The sequence below is a fragment of the Meriones unguiculatus genome, chromosome 1, assembly GCF_030254825.1.
Source record: "Meriones unguiculatus strain TT.TT164.6M chromosome 1, Bangor_MerUng_6.1, whole genome shotgun sequence".
NCBI lineage: Eukaryota > Metazoa > Chordata > Mammalia > Rodentia > Muridae > Meriones > Meriones unguiculatus.
In genome coordinates, this window is record NC_083349.1 from 111,511,908 (window position 1) to 111,538,024 (window position 26,117).

At 49.2% G+C, this 26,117-nt stretch overlaps 1 protein-coding gene across 6 annotated transcripts in view; it reads right to left on the reverse strand.

Annotated features, from left to right (window-relative positions):
• Klhl29 (kelch like family member 29) overlaps positions 1–26,117 on the reverse strand; it is a 294,873-nt gene that overhangs the window by 144,125 nt on the left and 124,631 nt on the right. Inside the window, exon 1 of one of the 6 annotated variants that reach the window (XM_060365564.1) lies at positions 22,037–22,159. The exons of the other annotated variants lie outside the window; for them this stretch is intronic. The gene's annotated coding sequence lies outside the window, so the exon portion shown is untranslated. Of the gene's footprint in view, positions 1–22,036; positions 22,160–26,117 lie in introns of those variants that run through there. 6 annotated transcript variants of the gene reach the window in all.

The window sequence follows — 26,117 nt, forward strand, 5'->3', positions numbered from 1 at the left end:
GGCTCACAGACCCACAACCTCTGACAAACATGCTCTTTACAGATCAAGCCACGGCTAACAGCTGTGGGGTGACTTTGTAACTCCAATCACTGACCTCCATCTTGGCTGCCTTCTCCTGAGCCTCTCACCCAGATTTCTGCCAAGTCTCCTCACAGGTTTCCCTCCATCTTGCCTGTGTATCCTCCACAACACGGCTTTAGCACCTGCCCGTCAGAATCACCTCATGCTTCTCAGGTTCTCTGCAATGGTTCCCAAGTCACCAGAAAAAGAGTCAAACCCTTAACACTTCAAAAGCCTGTGGTGGCCTCGTCCTCCTTTTGACCTGCTGCTCTCTCACCAACTCTGCTCCAGCAGACTGGTCTCTTCCATCTGGTTCTTGCGGCGCAGAACCTCTCTTGCCTTAAGACCTCATACAACATACAAATCCTTTGCCAGTTAGCCATGTAGTTGGCATCTCCATTTTCTTCAGGCTTCTTTGTCACACCAGTGGGCCCTTTCTAGCCACCCCATTTGTCTCTTTTATGAGATCAGATCTTAATATCATGTAGCTCAGGCTGACCTTGAACTGTGTAGCTGAGGCTAACCTTGAACTCTTGGCTCCTTTGCCTTTGAGAGGACAGGCATGTTCCACTGTATCCCACTTGACTATCCTATTTTTAAAATGGCAACTCTTCCTCCCCTCCCCCCTCACCTCCACGCCTTATTTTTGGATGGCTGTTTTATTTTTTTCAGACTGCGTAATTTACTTAGAGGTCTATCTCCCCCACAATGGGATGTCAAACCTTTTAGGCAAGGCACTATAAATACTGACACATTTGATCTACAACAGAGCTCTGTAAGGCAGCTCTTATGATGGCTACCCACATGAGGAAACTGAGGCACAGGGAGATGAAGCAACTTGCCCATAGTCACCCAGCTAGAAAGTGGCAGAGACAAGGACCTGCATCCAGGCAATGAAATTCTTGAGTTCTGTCACTACAATCCCTGTCATCCCTCCTCACTGTGTGACAGGGCTCAGATAGTCCCTGGCTCCTTGGAGGGCTCAGTAAAAATGAATGCTGCAAGAATGAATGCTGTATTTTCACACCACTAGGGTCTCCTCCCACCTTCTCCTCTGACAGAAGGAGGTAAGCTGGCCAGACCTTCTGCTGTTTCTCCTTGCTCATTCCAAGCACCAGGCTGCGCACCTCTGATGGAAGCAGTCACAGCCAGGGAGTGTGAAAGGCACACCCACAGTGTCAGAGTGGATCCTTTTTCTGTTTTTGTTTTTCAGGACAGGGTTTCTCTGTGTAGCCTTGGCTGTCCTGGACTCGCTTAGTAGACCAGGCTGCCCTTGAACTCACAGAGATCCACCTGCCCCTGTCTCCCCCAGTGCTGGGATTACAGGCGTGCGCCACCACACCCGGCTTGAGTGGCTCCTTTTTGATCTTGCCCATAGGGCAGAGTCAATCCAAGTTGGATAGGACATGTCTCTTTGAGCTGGGTCTAAGCCTCCACACTGAGGCTCCCACTCTGCTCTTTCCATGATGTGTCCCCTTGAGCCCTGGAAAGTCTGGGGCCCGGGTTTACCACTAGCATCCTATCCCCAAGGTATGGGTACCAAGAACACTTGGAGTGAGCATCCTGCTTTCCTCAGGGCCACACACACCCATGGTGCAATTCTTTCTAGGAAAATGACTCAGGCAGCCATTTATTAAAACACAACGATGGCCACCCAGTCCCTCTGAAGCTCCAGCCACTCCCCGAACCAGTGAAGCAGCTTGTAGGTGCTGTCTGATTTTTAATCAGCTTGTTCTCTCCCCATCTGGAAGGTCTAATGAAATGTTACACTGTGAGGAACACGGAAATAAGGAACTTCAGAGGTGAGGGACGTGTATTTAATTTCTTGCTTTGGTCTGTTATTTGCATATACCTCGAGGGAATAACCAGTAGGGGAGAGACAAGAAAAATAACAAAATCTGCCTGTCTGCTGGGGGCCAGACATCCCCTCTGAAGAATGACTGTATTTTACATTTTATCCTTGCAACAGCAGATATGCATGTGCATGCACAGTACACACAGCATGAGCGCTCTCTCTCTCTCTCTCTCTCTCTCTCTGTGTATTGCTGTGTCACTGTCTCTGAGACAGAGGCCACTGGAGCTCTGCGTTCCTGCCATCTTCTATCTTGGGGACTGCAGCTGGATTCCCTGCTCTAGTCCAGTTTTGGCTTTGTCCGGGGCTGTGCTCATGTGTGTAGGTGAACTGGGTCCCTCCAGGCTTGGTCGGTTCCAGGCAAGGGCATTGTCTTTACTCTCTCTCCCTGCTCATGGCAGAGGAGAAAGACATGAGGATGGCAGGGAGGGACAAACCACAGCAGGAGCCATGGTCTCCAATCGGGCTCACAGCACAGCAACTCCTGTCAGCCCGCCCCAAACTGTGACCTGGGACAGAAATAAGTTCCTAATGAGAGGAAGCCACTACAAGCTTCGGTTTGGTGCCTCAGTGGCTAACCCGTACCAGCTCAGACAAACTTAATTTGCCAGGCAGAAAAAAACCTCAGATCCCGAGTTGGAAGCCACTTAGCTAAGGCCACAAAAATCCTAAATCCACTGAAATAAACGCTATGTTAACTGGACCTGGTTCCATCTGAATCGTCACAGATACAAGGTCTATAAAGCTGTTTTTAGTTCATTTTCCAAGTTTGATTCCTTCGGGCTTGTAGGTGGGTCAGGCGAGAACACCGAACAGGCAGCTAGGAATGTCCCTGTAAGACCTGTCCTTTCTCTGATTCCACTCTGGGGAGAAAAGCAGGAAGGACAGAGCTTGGATGCTGGTTCCCTGGGGACAGGCTCCTTCCAAATGCTGACAAGCCCCAAGGACAGCACGTGCTCTTCAGCAAAGGTCAAGACCAGAAAGCAGGAGGCTCAGCAGTTCCCCAAATAGCCTAACCCTGAGAAGGCCACCCCCAGGAGCACGCACATACCCCACAGAAACTGACCAAGAGGCTTAGCCTGGAGAAGCAGTGAGTCTAAGGAAGGACAGCCACCCCCATCAGACACGGTGACAGCCCACAGGCTAATCCCTGCACAGGCTGTGCCCTCTCATCGGCAGAAGCTGCCCTGGGCATCCAATCTTCCAGTCGGGCGGGTCTAATGAGACTGAAATAAGTCCTCTAAATGCCTAGCTCATTTTTGTTCCTTAATAAACACATGCACAGAGAAAGATGCAATTAAAGCAAGGATGGAAAGAGGGACTAACCAGAGAAGAAACACGATTGCCAAATTCTGAGAGGCTATTTTAGACAAGAGATTACAGGGATGGAAATTAAAACAAAACAAAAGGAAACAGCACCACCCCAGGTGCCCGCCTGAGCCCTCCAGGCGCCTGGATGCTGCCTCCCAAGGCCACCAGTGGGACCACAATGACATAACAACAGGTGGTCCACAGCCCACCCCTCCCAGGAGTGCTAATTACCTCCCAGGATTAATTTTGCAGCTTGCTAGACAGTTCCAGCAGCCGCAGCAGCACAGCCACTGCCAGAAACAAGGGCTTCTGGAAGAAAGACACACCTACTGTTTCCCGGGATCTGGACCTCAGGCCAGAATCTGCAAATCCTCTTGCACAGGAAGGCTCTAGCCTTTTTGCTTCCGCTGGGAGTACCAATTATGTGGTTTCTTAGGCTACAACTCTTTCTTTTCTTTTCTTTCGGTCTTAAAGAACATGTTTTTAATTGCTAGGGGCTTGGGTAAGAAGGGTAAACGTACATTTGAGAACAGGAGTCCTGAAAGAGTGACTCCCTTAGACACTCAGAATCACCTCCCTTGGCCGGCTAGCTCCTACTGTCCAGCTAAAACAAAGAGAGGCACAGAGTTTGGCTAGACTTCCAGTCCTCTAGCCAGGCTTGGCTGGGTCCTTGGCTCTGTGTTGGGAGCAGTGAGGGGCAGCAGAAGAAGCTAGCTACGGGTTGCTCTATCTGGCAGTGCTGGAGCATTCTTTAGGGCAATGGTTCTCAACCTGTGGGTCAAGATCCCTTTGGGGGCTGCATATCAGATATCCTGCATATCAGATATTTACATTAGGTTCATAACAGTAGTAAATGACAGCAATGAAATAATTTTATGGTGTGTGTGTGTGAGGTCACAACATGAGGAACTGTATTAAAGGGTCATAGCATTAGGAATGACCCATTCTTCTAAGCAGTGATTCACTACTTTATTCATCTACCTATCAGCATCTATCCATCACTCCACCACCCACTCACCCTCCCATCCATCCATCCATCATCTTATCTATCTATCCATCCATCCATCCATCCATCCATCCATCCATCCATCCTATCTATCCATTCAACCACCATCTACCTACTTACCCATTCATTCACCACCTGCCCATCAGTTCACTTCTCACCCATTAGCACAGCAGACACGGGCCATCTGGTTAGGTACTTTGTCAGACACACAGATTATGGTCAGATCAAGAAGTCAGGAAAGAGCCCAACAGAGTTAGTGGTGGGTTTTGTGTTATCTATCTGATATCCCTTCTCCCTTCATTGGACACCCCTATGTGGAGCTCATGGGCAATGGTTTGGCTGTTCTAACTCACCATCAGGGAAAAGCTGGGACCAGGCCAGGCTCATCAATGTGTTTTATCTTCTGGCCATAACCAGTGACTTGAGGTCCAGTTTGCAAATGAACCCAAATCCCTGAATCTGATATATGAACTTAGAAAATGTTCTTCCTTCAAAATCAAGGATGCTGAAGTCTGGGCCCACTCCCTAGATATCTCTCCTCATCCAGTGGGGAGAAAGCAGCATGCAGGGCAGAGAGTGAAGCCATCCTGGAAGAGAGGCAGATGAGAGACTAGCAGTTTTACAGTCGTATGAACTACTGGATCTAGCTGTGCAAAATCTTCTGCTGGAATTTTTAGCAACAAGAGCCAACACATCTCCTTTTTTGCTTCAGTTAGTGTGAGCTGGCTTTCCATCTATATGCTATGCCCCAAAGCATTCAATGTTCTAATATACTCTCAGAGACATGTCAAGTCCTGTGCTGCTGGAGATGAGGTATGGGACGTAAGGACGTGTCTTTGTGACTCTGGGAAAGAGCGAGGCTTCAGAGAGAAGCACAGGCACAGAAAGAAGCTGAAGATGAACGAAAAGTGGGCCATCATCGCCAGTTAACTTCTGTGACGATACCGTTCTCTGTAACGAGCCACACATGGCTGTTGAGCACTTAAAAACTCACTCAAAGGCTGATGGGGGTAGCTCAATGATGGGGCCTGGCATTCCATTCCACCCCTTCCCCCCACAGAACAAAACAAATCAAAATACAGAAAATTGACTTGTGTGACCGAGGATGTGAATTATAAAATGGATTTATTTTTAAGTAAGTTAAATGAAATACCTGGATAGTGGCTATTGTATTGGCTAGTCCAATACAATAAGAGGAGAGAGTACCTCATGGGAGCTGGGGCATCTTTGCTGGAGCCTCCCTGAAGGATGGAAAGCCAGACAGTGGGTATTTGAACACTGATGAAAACGACCCAGGGGAAAACCAAGGAGGGTCTATGTTGTGGTGAAGACCAAGAGGAATGGGGAATGAGAAGGTACAAAGAAGGAGGTCAGCCGAGTTAACTCTTGGGTCCAGGCTGGTGACCCAACCATAGAAAACAGGGATGAGAAAAGGTTGCAGGTTTGAGGAAGAACTGTGTGTGTGTGTGTGTGTGTGTGTGTGTGTGTGTGTGTGTCTGTGCATGTCTGTGTTCTGCTTTCACACATGGGTTGAGTGGGAGGACATTAAGACAGGTAGCAGAGGCCCAAAGACACAGTTTTTGGAGCCATTAGGGGTTCAGTTTTGGTCACACTAAAGAAAGGAAAAATACAAAGAAGGCTAGAATTATGGAGGATACTAACAGGAGGGGGTTGGTAGGGTGGGGGGCATGTGTGAGGGACTCAGGAGATAGAACAAGGGAGGGACAGCCTCATCAGGGATGGCGGCAGCTTTCTCATGTGCTGACATGTCTTTTGAGATCACTGAAATTTATTTCTTTCAATGTCTGCTCATAAGGATAAAGCATTTTGGGTCATTTAAAAGACAGCTCCTCCTATACGCTTCCCTATACGTGGAAGATGAAACAGAAACGTGGGGCTGATGGGTGTGTGTCCCTGTGCTAACTGGCCAGCCTCGCGTAGATGTGAGTATGGGGTTTACCTGTGGTTAGCTTTGCTGTAGTGTGAATGTGATCTATCCTTGTCATGTTGGAGTTGACATGTCCTGGGAAGCGGAACTTGGAAAGGGTGAGTAAGTCCTTAAGAAGATCAGCACTTTTCCTGTGGAGACAGGATTTGGTATGGTGAGAGCAATTGTAAAGTGATTTTGACCCCCTTGTTTTCTTTCTTTTCTGCATGGGCCCGCTGGCCTTTCTGCTCTTCTGCCATGTCAGGGTACAGCATGTGGCTCTCACTGGAGGCTAAGATGCCAGCACCATGCTCTTGGACTTCCTAGACCATGAGCTCATGACCTAAACTAAACTTCTTTTCTTTATAAAGCATCCAGCTTGTGGTATTTGATTACATCAAGAAGAAATGGAGTAGGGCAAGCTTCAATAAGCTTCTTGCTCTTATCTTTCCCAATCTCCTCCTCTTTGGCCTTGCCAGGTCAGAAATCTGAAAAATTTGCTTTGGATCTGTAATCCATATCATCAACCTTATAGTCAATTGGTCTTTTTCTTTTAAGGACAATTCTGAATCAAAGCCTGAGGGATGAATGATGAAGAAAGAACAGGACTTTGGAAGCACACATGCCATGGTTCCTATTTGTACAGACAACTCCTCCAAGGCACCATCTGTTCTTTCTCAATCTGGACTTTGAAGCTTTGGGGGAGAATTCCAGATCAGACAGACCTGTTAGAAAGGGCAGAACCCCTGGCACTCTTACCACGGAGGAGTGAGTTCTTATTCTGAAAGAGATCAGTGGTACAAATTGTCACAAATGCGAAAGGCAGACTCTGTACTTAAGTCCAGACAACTGACACCCACACTCAGCACCATATCCCCTGCCACAAACAAAGACCGTTCCTCGTAGTCACCTCCACAAAGCTACAGGCATATTCCTCCCAAGACTGAAATGCACAGTTTAGTCATGAATCTTACTTCCTGTCCATCAGAGAGAGAGAGAGAGAGAGAGAGAGAGAGAGAGAGAGAGAGAGAGAGAGAATGAATGAGAATGCATTGGGTCTGGGTAGCAAGGATCTGACAAAGAGCCGAGCCAGATGATTGATTTCCTTGTTGAGGGTCTGGGCTAAGTGATGCCAGGCACAGCAGTGGGACAACTGGGTATCATGGAGAACCGGGAATTCCAGCCTTGCTCTAAGGGTGGCAGCCTCCCTGTGAGTGAACTTTGATGCCATGCATCTTGGTTTTCTCCAAGTGTGGTCCTAATTTCCACAGCAGCAACTTTGCTTGAGAGCTGGTTAGAAATATAGGATGCATCGAGCAGGGGTTCTGTCTCTGTGTCCACCAGGGTACGCACTTGAATGTTCTTTCTTATTTCTGGCTCGGGTCCTTTCCGGTATTCACTGGGACTCTGCACAATCGGCCCAGTGGCCCACTCATGTCCTTACCCTTGATGCAATGTCCCCAGGCACTCTGTCTCCAAAGCAGCCTTCCTTTGCAGGCCACGGCTTCTTTCCTCCTCTATGGGACATTTGTGGCACATCATAAAGGTTTAAGAATGAATTCTAACAGTATCTAGACACAACCCAGTATGTATTCCTGCAAACAGTAATAGTGAACCAAGATGCAAGTCATGGGAGGCCAACCCTTCTCTCCCTAACAGCTCTACAGAGCCAGCTCCTCTCTGTCCCTGTCCTGCCTCTTTACTTGTCCCTCAACACAAAGGTTCTTCGAGTCAGCCAAACTTTAAATGCCCTGAAGCTCAAAAAGGAGCCCACAGACTATCCTGTACCAAGCACTCAAAGGAGGCCTCCTTCTTTCTTTAGCCTTGCTGTTCTGTGTTCCTGATCTGGCTAACGGCTGGCTTCTGGGTCCAACTCTGCCTCCTGAGCACTAAACAAATGCAACAGTACAGTCTGGGGGGCAGGTGGTTACACAGGGTGCTCCTTCAATATTCAGGGGCTTCCTCCCTCTCCTCACTGCTCTTCTGCAGAAAGCATCATGGAGCTCATGTTTTCTGTCTACTCTACCGGTCCAACCCAATTGAGAGTTAGTTGCCCTGGCTAAAGGCCTTTATGATTTTTTTTTCACAGCACTTTGAAAACTGTCATTATAAAATAATGGGTTTCATTATGACATTTTCATGTACTTTGCTCAAATTCACCTCTGGCCATGACCCTAAAGGCCTTTAAATGCTCTTTCTTTCACAGTGGCATAATAAAAAGGAAAAGGGATGGAGAGACTCCTCCTTGGGGGCCACAGGGTATCCAAGAATTCAGAGGCAGGTCTGCTGCAGCTGTGAGCCCATGCCTACCGTAGGAATCGCCAACCGAGCCTGAGCGCTACCAGTGGGCTCCAGAAAGAAGTCAGAGCCAGCGCAGATATAGAAGCCACACTGCAGGGGAGGAACATCCAGGGACAGGCTGGCAGTGGGTAAGAACGATGTAAGTCTTTTCAGAGAAGAGGGAACAGGCAGACGGGAAATACCGCCAGGTGTAGTATAGGCCAGACATGCAGTGTGGAAGGGAGGTTGTGAGTGTCTGAGTGCGTGTGTGTGTGTGTGTGTGTGTGCGTGTGTTCAGTTTTTCACTATTTCGTTGGGTAAGAGGAAATTGTAGAGGACATCCCAGAACATACTGTTCTTCTTTCTCGTGTGTACAACACACTCACATACTTCAACCCTAGGGTAAGGAGTGTGTAGTCGCTTGTAGAACAGGCTTGGGAATTTTCCACAGACCCTCTTTGTTCTATAAAGGACCACATGCAACAGACCTTTTATGGAGTGATACGGGGCGACTGAGAATTCCAGTTTTGTTTGGCAAACACAAAGGTCAGCAGCCCCCTCCGACTCACTGCCCCGGAGAGTCTCTCCTGAGCATGCAAAGTGCAGCTGCAGAGTGGGGTGAGGAGGGGGTACAGGTTAGGCATGCCAGGCAACGCATCAAACGCTAGCCCGCGGAAAGGTGGGAGAACGGCCTTCTCTAAGCCCTCTACCCCGTGCCTAAAGAGTGCCCAGCAGGACACCGCCAGCACTAGCTCCAGACTTCCTGCTGTGACAAGTGCTTGCGTGTCACTCTGCATTACAGGGCACCAGCCAACCCACCCTGACAGCCAGGCTGCCTTCTATAGAACGTGCTCTAATTTTTGCAGCAGCTTAGAGCCCCTTGGGTCTTAAGCGTGGGGTCACCCCAATTATGATGCCGTGAGTTGACTGAGCGGTAAAGTATAATCCGCCCTCCGGTTGTCAGGCTGAGGCCTCACAGCGCCTAAGCTGGTCAACACGAGGAAATCAAGTTAGCCAGCGGTCTCAACCAAAGCGCCCTGGGTGTTCAGGAAGGACTCTTGTCAGGCAAAAGGAGCGTCATTCTGATTTGAAGGAAGGCATTGGCAGTCACAGATAGTCTTTGTTTTCTACTCTGTGGGTTTCAGCACTGGAAACGGAAATCTCTAGTCATGCAGTGGCTGTGACCTGTGCGACATCAGAATTTAAGATAACCAGAAGGTGGACTCAGACCTTGGATTTTTATGGTGGATATATGTATGTGTGTGTTACATTTCATATATATGTTATGCTCCAGGCCATTTTAAATGTTCAAGATCATGAAATACATTCTCAGTATTTCGTATACACCTATCCATTTCCAGAACACTTTATCTTTCCATAGACATTTATTCATTAAATGGTTCCTTAGAAATTTCATGCATGTGGGTGTGCACCCGTGCATTTGCACACACACACACACACACACACACACACACACACACACACGTGCTTGTGTGTGTAGATGCCAGCTATCTTCCTTGGTCTCTCTCTACCTTTCTTACCGAGGCAGTGTCTCAGCTTGGGTCTAGAGGTCATGTATTTGGGTAGTCTAGCTAGCCTGCTTGCCCCCAGGCTCCTCTCTTTCCATCTCCTAGAACTAGCGTTAGAGGTGAGTTGCCACGCCCAGCTGGTTTTTATGTGGGTGCTGATGATCTGAACTCCACAGTTTTGATGCCTGTACAGCACACACTCTATCCTCGGAGCCATTTTCCCAAGCTGAAGTCTCTTTCCTCATTGTGTATCCCTTATTCCTTATACTCCAGGGTGTGTGCCAGTCACATATTGTTTATGTTCTCATCTGCGGATGAACAGGTTGATTTCTTCCTCCTCTACCTGTTGTCTGATGTGAGCGGAGCTTCCAGGGAGCATGGCGTTCCATCTCTGTCAGAGGTCCCTCTGGCTTTACATGAATTCAAAGCCGCCCCACTCTGGGGGAGGAACACCCAGCTCAAAGCTGTCTGAGGCTTGGCCCTGCTGACTTTCAGGGCAGGAGAGGACAAGGTCTTTGGAGAGGATGAGGAGGAGCCTATGCCTGGGGCCCCGGCTCTTGACTTAGGGGATTACAGTCCTACAGACACAGAAGCTGATCTGTCCTTTCCCTCCAGAGCAATCCTGTGACATGCTGGCTTTAGCCACACTTCTTAATGCCACCTCTCCCACGGCAGAGGCAAGATCACAGGAGGAAGAGCAGAGAGAGGCCCCTGTGTACCCGCCCTATCTAGTCTGGCCACATTTTTTTTTTAATTAGCTGATTTTATAGAGGTATGATTTCCATAAAGTAACTATTCACATCTCAAGTGTATAATTTGATGAGTGCTGACAAACGTATGCATTTATCCAACCACCACCCCACTCAGGATGTGGGCCATTTCCGTTAGCCTTGAAGGTTTCTTCTGCCAGGCTGCACTTTCTTTCCAAGGCCTCTCTTAGAGCCAGAGACTCACTGCAGCTGCAATGGGCAGAGGAGCTGGCAAAACCCAGCGGCGGATCTAGCTGTAACATGGATGGTGCCTTCAGCACTGAGTTACCACAAATGGCACTTTTCATTTTTAATTCTGCAACTGATTAGCCACCTGCAGTTGCCTGGCAAGGGACATTTTGAAGCCCTTAAGCTCCAAATAGACGGAGTTCCCTACTTCACTCAACAGTTGAGAATCTATCCACTTTCTGCGTCCGTCTTCGGCACACTGTGTTGAGTGGAGATGGGGCTGGGCGCTGCTATGGTGGAAGATGGATAAACATGAGGCGAGAAGCTGGGTGCAGTCGGGGAGACACAGAGCAGAGGAAGGAAACCATCTGGGCTGGAACACAAGCCGGAATCTCGCGATGCTTTAAAGGTTATGGCAAATATTGAAGGCTTTTCAGGGACAGGGGTATTCAGAGCAGCCCCCTTTGAAGAGAACGCCTACGATTTCAGCCAAAGGCTGGGAGGGGCACGGTGTGAGGACAGTCATTTTTTTAATGTATGCACGCGAGGGAGTAGGCGCAGGGCAAGGGGATGAAAGTGTGTGATCTTTCTGAAATATAAAAGTAAATATATAAATATAAAAGTAAAATGGTCTGGAGTATCTGACAAGGGAGGTCTTGTTAGGGCATCTCAGCTGGCCACTTCCCTGGATTCACAAAACATCACACCCAGATTCAGAAGAGGTTGGGGCGGCTTTGGAGCTTTGCACGGTTTTGTCTTCTGCATTGTGGGGAAAGGTATCCTAAAGTTGAAGCGTCAGATGCTTGTGGTGGGAATGTGGCAAAGTAGGAGAGGGACTCTTGTCTTCCTTGAACGGTGTCCCCCAAACTGGCGAGTTACAGGACAGTAACTCCTCAATTGGTAAAGCGCTTGCACAATATGCATGAAGCCCTGGGTTTGATCCCAGCACTACAGAAGCCAAGAATGGTAGGGTGTACATGCAAGCCTAGTAGTTCAGAGGTGGAAGCAGGCGGGTCATAAGTTCAAGGTGATCCTCCCATACCTAGCAAGTTCAGTGCCAGCCTTAGGATATGTGAGATCCCGTCAAAAACAAGACAAAATAAAACAAAACCCACAAAACTAACCAACCTACCAACCAAATCAAATAAAGACTTTTTAACTTTGACTCCTCCCTGGGCTCAAACTACAATTTAAAATGGTAGGAGTAATGTTATATCCACAAAAAGAGTTGTGTAAACCTTGTTGTGTGCACATATACTTCTTTTTTAAACTCCATGGGAAAACTCGCGTATTTAAAATAAAGTTAATTAGTAAAATTGTTTTTGTGCTAAGAGCAGTCTTATTTATGCAAAACAGCCCCAAACAGGTTCACAGAGGTTGCAGGCGTAGCTAGCTTGTAATTAGCATTCTGACTGCCCGAGAGTACGGATGGTGGGTAACCACAAAGAGATCGGGTTCTTTCCATTCCTGCAAAACCCAATTCCTATTAACACTGCTCGACTCCTAAGAGGGGGACTCCTCAAACTATACAAACATAATTTCCCCACCCAACCAGAGCCCCTGGGTCTACCTGGCTGCTACCTGTTGCCAAGGCTCTGGGGAGTCTGTGAGAGGTGATGCCCTTGACTCAGAGCTTCTTGGGATTGCATCAGTTGCCTGAATCCCAAGAGAGGTGTGTGTGTGTGTGTGTGTGTGTGTGTGTGTGTGTATTCTCTGATGCCACAAGCTAGAGTCCTTCTGGGCTGGGAGTTTTCAGTCTCCTTGGTACCCTGACTCAGTACATCCTTGCCTTAAAACAGGAACAACAACAGCTCTAAACGATCCCCTTAAATGAATCATTTCTCTACTGCTTTAGAAGACACTTTCACAAAGTCAGTTCCTAGATCGAAGAGCCCATGCTAACTGACAGCTCCAGGAACTGACAGAGAGGGGCCCCAGTTTATTACATACCCTTCCCCTTCAACACACACACACACACACACACACACACACACACACACACACACACACACACACGGCCTCTCTGCTGCCTATGGACACCCAGCCCTCTGATACTTGTATTTTCTTCCCAAACATCAGGACACCATACAGCCTTCACGAGAAGGGCTGGGCAGTGCCAATATTGGTAGGTAGCAAATCTTCAGTGCTCCCCAAAGGTCAGCCATGCAGAATCCCTTACTCCACAGATCAGGGGGTGCTGAGCTGCAGGCCCATAGAGGGGGCACTCCCCTCATTCCCTGAGCCTTCCTGATGCCAGCTGAGTCCCTTTTCTCGGCCCATGTGCCTACACAGCTGCAGGGCCGTCTCCCCTCCCAACAAGAGCCCATACTTCTCCAGTCGGTGGCCTGGAGCTGAGCCAATACTCTCCATTCCCTAAATGTCCCTCAGTTTGCAGAGGCCCTGCCCTGGCCCTTCTTCTCAAGGGTGGGTGACCCAGCCTTGTTCAGCCTGACACGCATATGCCAACCCACAAACCACAGGCCACTGGTGTCTCCCAGGCTTTCCAACCTCTTCAAATTAAGTAATCCTATAGTCTTGTCACTCTTGTGGTTTCCTCTCCCTTTCACAGCACTGGGAAGTGAATCTGGTGCCTCCAAAATGCTAGGCAAGCACTCGAGACTAAACTATAGCCGGAGACTAGTTTTACTTTTAATTTCTGCAATAGGGTCTTGCTAAGATGGCTGACCTTGAGCTCACCCGGTAGCCCAGAAAGAGCCGTGGATTTGCAGCCCTCCTGACTCAACCTCTCAAGTAGCTGACTGGATCAGCTTCTGTGGTTCATTTTTGAAGAAAGTGTTTCAACGTCAAAAGAAATTCAGATTTGAGTGCCGGAGTGAGCCCAAGTCTGCTCTTGGTGACAAACATCCTGTCCAGGCCTGTCAGTCATGCCCTGGTATGGGTGACAGGGAAAGGTGCGAAAGAGTATGACCTGCCACTTGCTGCCGTCCCAGCTCCCTCAGCCTCCACTCTGCAAAGCCAAGCACTTTGCAAACTGGAGTGTTTCCCGTCTCCACCAGTGAGCCACACAGCCTTTGTGCTCCAGGAGGCCATTATAGGAAGTTAACTGAGTTTCAAACTTTATGATGCAGTTAATCAAATTCAGTGTCTGAACATAGCTCTCCTGTTCAGGCCAGGCGGCATATGTCACATTGGCCTCAGCACCCTCCACCTTTCTCTACTTCGGAAAGGTTAACGCCTCTGGAGGATTGCCAGGCTTGGCCGTATCTATGACTGGTTCTCGTCTGTGGAATTCTACCGGGATGGGATTAAAGGGAAGGTGGATGACATATCTGAGATGCCCCTTCCATGGACAAAGGCAGCAGTAGCTTGTGGGCTTAGCTGAGGTGTCCTGTTGAAAAGTTACCTGGGGGTCATGGTGACATGGTTATTTCAGGACACATTTCTACAGGCCATGGGGAAATACCCTGGACACAGACAGCAAACTAGATGGTGTAGCCTATGGATGAGGAACATTTGAGAACATGTTTCTGGAATTTTTTTTTTTTAAGCCTCAGAGGATTTTCCTTGAAGACATGTGCAGCAGAAGCTAGAACCATTTCCAGAACACGGGATCAGTTGCTGCAGCGATGGAAGTAAGTGAGACTTATGCACCCACTGGCTGTGTGAAGAATGTCTCGGGTATCCAACCTGCAGCAGACCATCTCTACTGCCGATCACAGTCCATCTTCCTGCTTAGTAAGTCTTAATAGGTGACTTTGGTTCCAGGGAAAGCTCCAGAACAGTGGCTGCTGCTGAGCGAGGTCTTACTGGTCCCAGAGCCAGTTGCACTAAAATGTCTCCTTCCATGAAACTCTGATAACGGGGCATTTCAATTCATTAAGGTTATGGAATTCCAGGAGGTGTAGTGAGTACCTGTCACTGTCTGACAGCAGTGGGGAGCACCGGTCAGGGCACCCCGGCCAGTTCCTTTGTCACACATAAAGCAGGGACACCGGCCAACAGCACCAGACAGGCCCTAGTTCAGCACTGTTCGAAACATCCAACATGACAAAACCACAACATGTATGTTTTCAGTTCACAGGGCAGCCATATTCTGGACTCGGCTGGCTGGCTTCGACATGGCCATGGCTTTGTTCACTATGGCTTTGAAGTTTGTCTACACCAAGTGACAAGGAAGAGAAGGCTTCCAGCCAGTCCTCTGCCAGGCTGATAACAGTTCCCGATATCGTAGCGGTTCCAGTTATCGTCCTGATGTCAACCTGCGCTTGTTTCACTGATTATATTTTAATCAGCGGTAGGTGGTGGGGGTGGGGGCGAGGGGGCGAGGGGGCCGGCAGTACATGCATGTAGTTATGTAGAGGCTCAAAGTTGACTGCAAGTGTTTTCTTCAGTCACCCTCTGCTTTATTTATTGAACAAAGATCTCTGATTTTGTACAGTCTAGATGGCCAGCTTGCCACCCCCCCTCCCCGCCACATCCCCCGTCTCTTCCATGGCTGCCTGGCTCTTACATGAAGTTCTAGGATTTAAACTCCAGTCCTAACACTTGTATTCAAGTCCTTTATCCATTGAGCCACCCACCCACCCCCTAGCCTGCTTGGCACTTCTGACAGTGAGCAGATCCCATATTGAATATACCTTCCCTCGAGCTACACAGACAGTAAAACATCTTCCCTACTTTTTTGGCTCTGGCAGGAGGAACCCTTGACCAAGGTCTGTGCCCTTCCAGATGGAGCATCGGGTTCCAACTCTATACAGCTGTAGACCTCCTGCTCCTGATTTCCTGAGAGTAGAAAAGCAGAGATGGGTAGGATGAGAACCTTCCGTGACCCCTGCTCCCAGAACAGATTCAGAGACAGATGCTTAGAACTGGGTCCAGGTGGGGTGTAGGGCTGGGCGAGGCAGGTGGGCAGGGCTGGGTTTGAAGGAAGGGCATCTTAAGGTAATGGAAAATCTTTTTTTTTTCCTTCATTCTAGGGTCTGCCAGCTTCCAACTTGCTGTTTACTGCATTGAAAAATATTCCACACGATGGAAGAACTATTTTCCAAAACAAAATGCTAGTATTCATCAGGAGGCGCGGGCTGTGCAGTGTGAACAATTCGCTTTCGGTAAGTACCATATGGCCGCTGGTAGGAAAACGCTAACATGTTTCAACAGTACAGCTGGGGTAGGGCTCCTTTATTCACCGTGCAGATGGCTCTAATTGACATCTCTCCTAAAACAGGTCTCCAGCATTTCTGCAGGATCATTAGAGTAATTAGTTATTAAATACCATCACCACTTTTAGAGAGGGGGTCTGATCCTTGGCAATGCTCCACGGTGATGGAGCTGACAGGCTGGCTGGGAGACCCAGCAAGGGGAAGGGCTTGCGGTAGAGGCGGGCTAGCCTCTCGCCCCTCCTCCTGGAAGTTCTGGTCAGAACTTCAGGACAAAGACCATGCAAATTCAAGGCTAACTAACCCTTGAGAGAATCAGGGTACTAACTCCCTGGTCACCTCCTTAATTTTACTCTCTAAACCGGGGTGAGGAACTGCCTTCAGTGGTCTGCAGGGCTGAGGCTATGAAGCCAAGAGCAAATGAAAATAAACAGAGGACCAACGTCCTGTGGTTGAGCTGGTCTTGATGCTTGCTCAGGGCTCAAAGAAATCCTCCCTTGCTTCTTTAGGGAGTGATAAGCACTCCCTAAAGTACCTTTCAGGACACAGAAATACCCGAGAAGCAGCCCCTGACACTGTGTCAGGCATCACTGGTAGTGTGCAAGTGATGGCCACTCGGGTTGTCTAGGTCCTGACTGAAAGGGCATTAGCTCAGGGTTGGGGCCTGGCCCAATCTCAGTGAGCTCCAGAGGCAGGCTCAGACTGGGAGGCTGGCCTAAGCGGAGTACTGGGATTTTGGACCAGACACACACTGTTTCCCAAGTTAGGTGTCAGCGGTGAGCAGTGTGACTCAGGAAGCAGCCACAGCATCCTTCCTTGCTCTCAAGGGCTCACTGTCTCCATCACCTGAGGTAAACTGGGATAGACAGACAGGTGAGGGAGAAGGGGAGGAATGTGAGGAGGACCCAACACTGCCATTTCCTGAAGTTGAACACAAGGGGTTCTTTAGAAAACACTGCCATGGCCCAACTCCCCTATCCATGCAGAACCCCATACACTTAGGTCCATACTCTGATTAACAGGTGACCCAAATGGTTTGAAGGTGCTTCCTAAAGCTTGGATGTTGGGGATTTATGTCACAATGTAACAGTGTTGGGAGGTATGGACTACTGGGATGTGTTTGGGTGATGAGGGCACTCTTTGGATGGGATTAATTGCATCATTACTGCAGTAGGTTAATGAGATGAAATGATGAGTTGCTGCTCTCCCCTTCTCCCTTGTGCAGGCTCTCTTGCCCTTCTGCCTTGTTCCCTAGGATGACCCAGCAGGAAGGTCCTCACCTGACACCTGGTGTTAACCTCAAACTCTCTAGTGACCAGGGGCAGTCAAGGTTGGGCAGGGGCCCATGGCGATCACTCCCACAACAGATGCATTGATAAGAGTTCCCAGCCATCCCAAGGCTCAAGTGCCCTGATGTAGCCAACCTTGAGACATGTGTCTCCCTGTCTTGACCCCCACACAACCCATGCTGCCCGCTTCGCTAGGGTGGCCAGAGATGACACGTAAACCAGCCTGCTTTTACAGAATAGAAAGGCGGGCAGGGTGTATATGCACCTTGAAGTCTCTTCAAAAAAGCACATACGTGTATCGAGAGTTTGCTGTGGATCCAGGAAATAGCCTTCCCTCTGAGCTCATTCCCCATTGATTGAAGGTTAATAGCAAGGCATTATTAGTTTAATTTCACAGTCTAATCAGTTTCCTGCTATATCGATTGAAAGACTTGGAGCAATTGTAATTGTGTGAGGCTGAAAGGCAAACGTCCAGGCTGAAGGAGTAAAGCCAGTGGTTCTATTGGCTCAGACACACTCAAGGAAGCCCCTGGCTCTTCTTGCATGAAGCTTACCTGACAGGGGCCATGCCACACAGAACCCCCTCCCCACAGACACGATTCACTTCCTGGAGAACCACAGGAGGGGGACGCATTTTCAAGACCCCACAGAAAGGATTACAGCCCTGAAAACAGACCCTTGCCCCCAAAATACACCAAGTCCAAAGTCCCCTTGAATGCCATTCTGAGCCCCAAACTGGCCCAGGGCCTCATTGCTAAACACCCTCTGTCAGCAGGGCCCCATCTGCGCGATAGAATTTTTTTTGTCACTTTTTCAAATCAGAATAGAAACAATTTTTAGTCTATAATTATCATTTCTTTTCTCAACAGACAAATGTTTCCTTTTAAATTGTAGGGCGGAAAAAGCAAAGAACAACATTTTAAACCAAAAAGAAAGACTAAAATTAATTCCTTCTTTATAGAAAAATAAAATACAACAGCTCTTAGAAGCCAGGTTTTCTTTCTTTCTTTTTTTTCCCCCAAAAGAGCAACAAAATGCAACAGTGTATTCATTGCGGCTGGTTAATGTCCAGTTTTGAGAAGCACGTCCCATGGGGACAGTGCTGGCCCAGTCTGCACACCACTGCTAGCTTCTGGCGTCTGGGTTTATCTGGACCAGTCTCATAAAGCCCTCGGTGCAGGGAAGCAACTTAGGATGTGGAATCCCAGGACTCAGGTTCAAGGCCTGGGGTCTGCCTAATTCTCTCAGCAGCCTTGGCAGGACAGCTTACCATGTGTGTGCCTTCAGTTTCCTTACCTTTAGGGGAGTCCCTCACCTTACAAGGTAATTGAGGGCCGTTTTGTAATTTAAAATCCTTGAGCAAATCCTGCTGCCCTTTACCTGGAACTTCCTAGACTCATCACCTAGACACCAATTCTGCACTCAGAAGTCCAGTAGCCTCTAAGACCTGATGACCCCCTCTGAGCCAGCAGGCTCCTCGGCCCTGCATGCAGGCAACAGGGGAGCTACTGAAAGGCCCGGGTCTAGGCAGCACCCCAGATCCTGTCCCTGGGTGCCACTTGTCAATAGCAGGTCCCATTTAAAGAACTGAAAGCAGCCTTCAGGTGGCTGGGGGTGGGGCAGAATGTACTCAGATAATGGAGCAGAAAGGCAAACAGGGCGGTCAATCTTTGTCCGTGTGTCTGTCTGTCTGCCTGCCCCTTTGCCTGCTTGTCTGTCAATTTGTCTGTCTGCCTGTGTCCCTTTCTCGTCTCTCTGTCTAGTGTCTGTGATCTTGGGAGTCAATGTTAAGAAATCTGGCTTCAGAATGATGGGGCAACAGATGACCAATGCCCCGACCCTACTACCCTGTGGACTCATCAACAGGCCTCACTCATCTCCACAAATGCACTGTACCAGTGCCTGCTGATCCAAACAGGTGAGCCCTCAGCATTAAACCACCTTGGGCTCCCCATTCCCCTAGCTGTACTGGTAAACATTTAACGCTCAGCTGTGGTGGCAACAGGAACAAAGACAAATAAACCCCACCCTGTCCCTGATTAGTAGCATTCACTAGCCTCTGTTGTGTAGACTCCCACCATGGTAATGTTGAATTACTGGTGTGATGGCCTTGAGTGTGAGGCTGGGCAGAGACATTAAAAAATGGGCTTACGGAAGCCAGTCGGGCCAGCGCCACCCCAAGTTCTAGCTCATCACACTTGAGAGATTCTCCTCTGAAGTGGGAGCCGGGGTGAAGACGCTGTCTAAGCCTGATGCTGTTACAAACAGGGGGACCCCAGGACAGTCTGCGGGGTAGGGCGCAGAGCAGCCTCCAGGCTATCATGCCCCTGGTGTCTCTGCATTGAACTACAGGAGCGTTTCCTGCATTCTGACAACCTTCCCAAGAATGCCTGGATTTTCACACTTGTTACTGCTCAGCTTACCTCGTTTGTCTCTATGCTGGTCTTAGGTCAGCTTGACACACAAGCTAGAGTTATCTGAAAGGAGGGAGCCTCAATTGAGAAGGAAGCTCTGGCTGTAAGGCATTTCCTTAATTAGCGATGGATGAGGGAGGGCCCAGGCCATGGTGGTGGTTCCACCGCTGGGCTGGTGGTCCAGGGTTCTGTGAGAAAGCAGGCTGAGTAAGCCAGAGAGCTAAGCCATAGCACCACCCCTCAGCGGCCTCTGCATCAGCTCCTGCCTTCAGGTTCCAGCCCTGTTTGAGTTCCTGTTCCAGCTTCTCTCACTAGTGGGCTATGACACGGACGTGGAAGCCTAGTAAACCCAACTCGATTTCTGTCCTGGTGTTTCATCACCACGATAGAAAGCCTGAGTCTCCGAAGAGCTCTCTGCACCAACATCTCGTGAATCGCCTCCAGGTTCCTAGCTTTGAGTACAGCTTTTCAACCCCTCTGCTGAAGTGCTGGCCCTTCTGCAGTCCCCCCCATAGCCCAGTCTCCTTCCAGGGCATACCCCGTACATCTTTCTCTATAATTACCTGAATACCCACAATACCCTGCACTTGTAGGTGCTCGTGGGCATGCCTCAGCTTCCCTGTATACTCTGTGCATTTTCTTGATGTAAAACAAAGACTCTGGAACCTTCTGCTTCATGACTCAACACTCCTTATGGTAGACTTCTAATTCAAGAATCTTCCGGAAACGTCTTTACCTCCTGGCCTTTCCCTGCCTGTCAAAGCAGAGGAAGCTAGCTAGCATCAGTGTCAGTATCTTCATTTAAGGACAAAATACCTATTTCCCCAAGGATCTTGGTGATGTCACTGCATGGCCAGATGGGGGCCAGAGAGATGGCTGAGTTACACTGAGAGGAACTTCATGCAGGCCTAGGCTGCAGTTTTGCTCTCCTGCAAAACTGGCAGGGACTGGGACACAGACACTGGAGCGCTGTAATGAGCCCAACAGGTGGAAAAGACAACTGGCTACTGTGTACCTGATCACTTTCTAAAAATAGCCAGGGGCCCCAGCTCTGCAGGCTCCCTGGCTCCTTGGCTACTCGCTAAGTTTTAGAGGAGGGAGGGGAGTCTTTGCTCCTGCACCTTCCCCTTTCCAGGCAAAGCAGACAACAGCCCCCAGCCAGCATAAAAGATCTAGACAGGGGTTTGGGGCCTGGCCCTGAATCTCCTCCCTTTTAGGTCTGTCCAACTGCCTAGCCAGAAGGATCTGTCCCTTGGCTGCTGGGTCATATGGGAGAGGGAAGGAGGCAGGGCATGAACAGATGCCAGTGAGCTCTGGGCAGCACTTCTTGGCCAAGGGACCCGGGAACACAGACATTCTCCTCAGACCAAGGCACTGACTGCATCAAATAGAAATGCCATGCTCTGTGGTCATGTGGTACCGCAGAGAAGAAGAAAGGAGTCCCCAAGGCCAAACCCCACTGCTCTCCACTGCTCTCCAGACTGTAAGGCTCAGGAAAAACAGTGGGCAACAGAATAACTAGGGAGTCCTCTCCTAGGCCCAGGCCTGGCTCTAGCCCAAAGCTTCAGAGCCCAGGTTCTCTCTGGCTCTTTCCCCACTGCTACTTATCTAGACAGGAATACTTAGCTCTCAGCACTTAGGAACAGTCATGTGTTTGGTCAGAGTGCCTGCACTGTGGCTGTACCTGGACCACTTGGCCAGCTCAGGGAAGTATTATAAAAACAAAGCATGCTCTTGAAGTAACAGTATGGATTCTTACAAGATCACCAAGTCATCAAGCCGAGAACAATAATCTAAGCCTGGATGAAAATCACACGGGAGAACTTACTTTTAAACTGCATCAGTGGAAAATCCACGAAGCCTGCCTTCTCCCTCCACCCCATGGAGCACGCCTCCTGGTCCTGCTTAGCAGCTAGGGAATGGAGAAGCACTGAATTCTTGTGATATTTCCAAACCACATGTGTTCCCTGTACGATGGAGTCCCTCAGAGACGTCTGGACTTTTGAAGCCAGCCTTCTTATTGGGATGTTAGAAGGGACACACAGCAATTCTTGTCCTCAAGAGCTGTCATGCTACCAGCTAGCAGCAGTTAGGGCCCCCCATCTGTTCTAGCCCCTCTCCGAGCTGAAGGCCGCAAACACCGGACCTCACGTTCCTCCTCTCTTGGACTATACTGATATCATATTGCCGAAATGGGACACCCGCCCTCTACTGCCAGCCTGGGCCACCCTGGCACCAGTACATGCACGATCACCCACCCATGAGCCGTGAACATCCATCACCGTGATTCACAGCTTCTTTTCCCCTCAGCACCTCTTGATCCAGGGCAGCTCAGCACTTTGCTTCAGGGTCTGACAGCTCCCATCTTCCCCGGCGCTCATAGCTGGTGAAGCAGGCACTCGGCCTGTGTCTCTTCCACCCTCCTGCCAGCTCTGGGTTTGGTGTAGTGGAAAGAGATGCAGATAAAAAGCTGGGCACTCCAGTTTGGGCGGGCTCTGCTACACCCTCGCATAAGACAGACAACCATCTCCCTGGCCTGGCAAGGGTTTCTTTTACTTGCCTCAGAGAGGTGAGGAGGAAGAAAAAAAAAAAAAAAAAAAAAGAAAAAAGAAAACCACCTCTGAGTGAGGGAGGGTTTCTTCAGAGTAAAGCTTTGACTGAAGAAATCCATTATCGTTACAGCGCAGCACTGACGGTGGCCAGGCAGGCTCCCCAACAAGAGGCACAGCTCTGCCTCCACCAGCCTCTCTTCGCGAGATAAGTACTTACTTCAAGGTTCCCGTTTTCTCTTTGGTCAAAGGAATTGCAGAAGCATGCCAAGCCCCAAGCAGCACAAACAGCGAATAATCGCTTGGAAGAGAGGCTTGTAGAAATGAGTCTACGCTGGGGACAAGGTCGGCTGCCAGGCTTGGCCTATAAATCACCGTGCCCTCCTCGGCTTACTGGCTCTCACGGAGAGATGAACTCGGCTGGACTCTGACATTTCCTAGCTTCTAAGACTGTGCCTTGCACACAGTAGGTTTCTATTCATTGTTGAGGGGACTGAGTAACTGTGAAGGTAGCCGAGGGGGCAAAGCCATGTCCACTCACACTGGACAGTCACTATTTGAAGCCCTGGGCAAGGGACGGAATCCAAATCAGACTTGGCTCCTGTCTGCAGTAAGTGGGCGGCTCATTCTTGCCAGCCTTAGCTGAAAAGGATTCTGGGGGGGGGGGAGCCTGGGGAGATTAGAATTAACGTACTTACTGTATTATGTTGCACCGGTGATAAGACTAAAATTTTGGGATTTTAAAAATGAGACTCCTGTGTTCCCTGGGTTTTCTCATTAGCACTGGCAAGGGCCTGATTTAGCACTTATGTCCTTTGCTTTAGAATGGAGGAAGGATCATAGACAATTTGGAAATTTATTCTTCAGATATTTTGCTTCCTTTCCCCATGGAATACAGGTCTCCTGCTCACAGATGTGCTGTGCTGCCATGGGCTGGCAACCAGGTGGCAAATGTTCCAGGGAACTTCCTGAACAAAATGGAAGCTGATACAGGAAAGGGTGTCAGTGGAGGTCAGAACGCCAGGCAGTTTGGAGGGCCTCTGCTATCCCGAATTCTAGGTTCTGGAAAACATTCCCTCTCTTCCCAGTTACTATAAACACCAGAGGGCAGGTACCAAATTCTCACCCTCTTGTTCTCTAGGGATGGCTCCAGCACTTCTGTGTGTAGCTGGCAATACAAGAATGATAATCCATGCAATGACAAGGCAAGCCCACACATCCACATGCAGCCTGTCCCGTCTGCAGGGTGGGCTCACCCTGGGAAAACCTTGGGGGCTGCTCTGGGAAGCATGACCGTTGGATGGTGGATGGGACCATGTATGAGACAGCAGAGGGCTTTCCTCTGCCTGGAGAGAGCTGGCTCTATCACCAGGAATAAGAACTACGTAACATGGTGTCAGAGGCCAAGCTCCATCCCCAGAGGCTGGCAACTGGGCTTTAGGAGGGCGGAGAAGCAGACTATCCTGTCTTCCCATCCAACCTGAAGGACTCTCCACCCTCTGACCAGGATCATTGTTATTTTATGATTAAGCTTTTAAAAAACAAGAAGTAGCCAGGCAGTAGTGGCACAAGCCTTTAATACCAGCACTCGGGAGGCAGAGGCAGGTGGATCTCTGAGTTTGAGGCTAGCCTGGTGCACAGAGTGAGTTCCAGGACATCCAGAGCCACACAGAGAAACTCTGTCTTGGAAAACCCAAAATGAAAAAAAAAAAAAGCATCTAATAGCTTCAAAATGAAAAATGGCCATGTTAGGGCTGGGGATATATCTTAATGGTAGAATGTTTCTGTTACACATGTGACATCCTGAGATGGACACTGGAATGAAAAACAAAACAAAGCCAACCAACCAACCAACCAAACAAACAAAACCCCAAAACAAAAAGCCTTCTTTGTTTATTGTAAACACTCTCCACAGTCAAGAATCCATTAGCTAAAGCCCTCGGAGAGACTACCAAAGGACACCATGAGGTCACAGTGCGGAAGCTCGGTGTTCACAGGAAGGCCTCAGCCTGGTAACTTACAGCCTGGGAGGTGTCTGCGCAGAAACTGTGAGGATCCGTGGCTTCAGATGAGAACACGGCAAGTGGAAAGGATAAGGAGAGAAAAGATCCGGGAAGTCTGTAAAGAGCCGGCACATGGCGTAGCAAGCATAGCCAGCTTTGGCCATTTGGGTCAAGGGCCAGTGGGCTAACTCTCTCCCCAGGCTCCAGAAAATCTACACATCACTCTACAACAAGTGCTTCTAGAAAGGCAATGGGCCAGTTAAGAGTGTGTGTGTGTGTGTGTGTGTGTGTGTGTGTGTGTGTGTGTGTGTGGGCTTCGGGCTTCCAAAGAGCCTTTATATCCAGCCCCTCGTGTTTATCATCTGAGTGTCCCTGGGCAATTTGCTTAAACTATTTGAGCTTGTTTCATCTCGAAAAAAGGGGAAATAAGCGGTCCTTTCTGTTCGATGGGGAAGTAGGGTACTAGAAGATGCTTAATGCCTGGACCCTTTAGAAGCTAAACCTTACCCACAAGGCACTGAGGAAGAGAGGAGTAGACAGCTGGTCCTCCTCCTAAAAGATTTCCCCAGTATGGTTGAAATAAAAGATTAGGTCTTTAATGGGAGGAAAAATGACAAAGTAAGAAGAAGCCAGAAGAGGCAAGTGGTGTGGGCGGGAAACCAAGGTGGGCATACCCCTATTCCCAGAAGACTCGTCCCGATTCCAAGCACTCAATGCGGGCCTTGGCACAGTCCACCTAACTTCATTCACCTTCCCAGCTCTGTCGCAGCTGTACAAAAACTGCCGACGGACGGCGGATCTTGCGCAGGAGTGGAGGCCACACGGCTCATAACCAGGGTTCAGACACTGAATTACCTACTTTAAAGCCAGACCAGCAATGAGAAGAGCAGCCCGGCTGGAGCAGGCTCAGGAGCGTGTGTATGCCTGCTCAGCTGGCTCTAATGCCAGCAAGTGAGCCTAAAGGGCAAGGCAAGCGACACCCACAGCTTCAGTGTACTAGGGAGTCAAGCTGAAATTCAGACCCCTTAGGGAAGTCAGAGCTCTCATCTTATTAGAAGTTTTCAACATGGTTGAAAGAGAAGACCCTGAAAACTTCTGCGGCATGAATCCTTCTTCCAAGATACTTGCACAACCCCTAATCTCCTGTTAACCTGCCCACGACTCATCACGGGTTCTCGCCCCATGTTCCAGGCAGAAGGGAACAGAAGAAATGCACAGGACACCGGCATATACATTTCTCCTTCCAGTCTTCCCTGCTGACCCTGTGTTAGGGCAGTCTATGAAGATGGAAACACCTGAGTAAGGGAGACAGGGCCGTGGCAGAATTTGCCCATGGAGACAAACGCCCATTGTTGAAGTCCGCCACGTAACCTCAGCGTTGGTAGATGGTAATGTAACATTTTTGACAGCCATAATATTCAGAGAGGAAAAAGATGAAAGCGAATGGCACTTTATTTTGGGTGGGGGTGCTCTTAGTACTGTGTCTAAAGTCCCTTTTGCTAAAACACAGAGAGATCCAGGATGGGAACTTGTCAGACTGAAGAAGCATATGAGAACGTGGCCTTGGACAAGGGAAAACTTCTGTGCCGCTGTGGCTGGCTGAAGTGTGGGGCATGTAGGAAGTCTCCTGAAGAAAGGGAGGCCTGGCAGTAATTACCAGCACTTGCTCCTCCCGGAGGGTTGTGCTGGCACCAAAGTCTCAGGGCCCAGGAAATAGAGGCCAGGGCAGTGGCCTGACCTTGACCTCTCACAAGAGGGGGGATTCCAAGAATCCGGCACATTCTGCTCTGTTTCTCAATGCCTTCCTCCGCCCAGGAGGCCATGCTGGACCCAGAAGGCTAG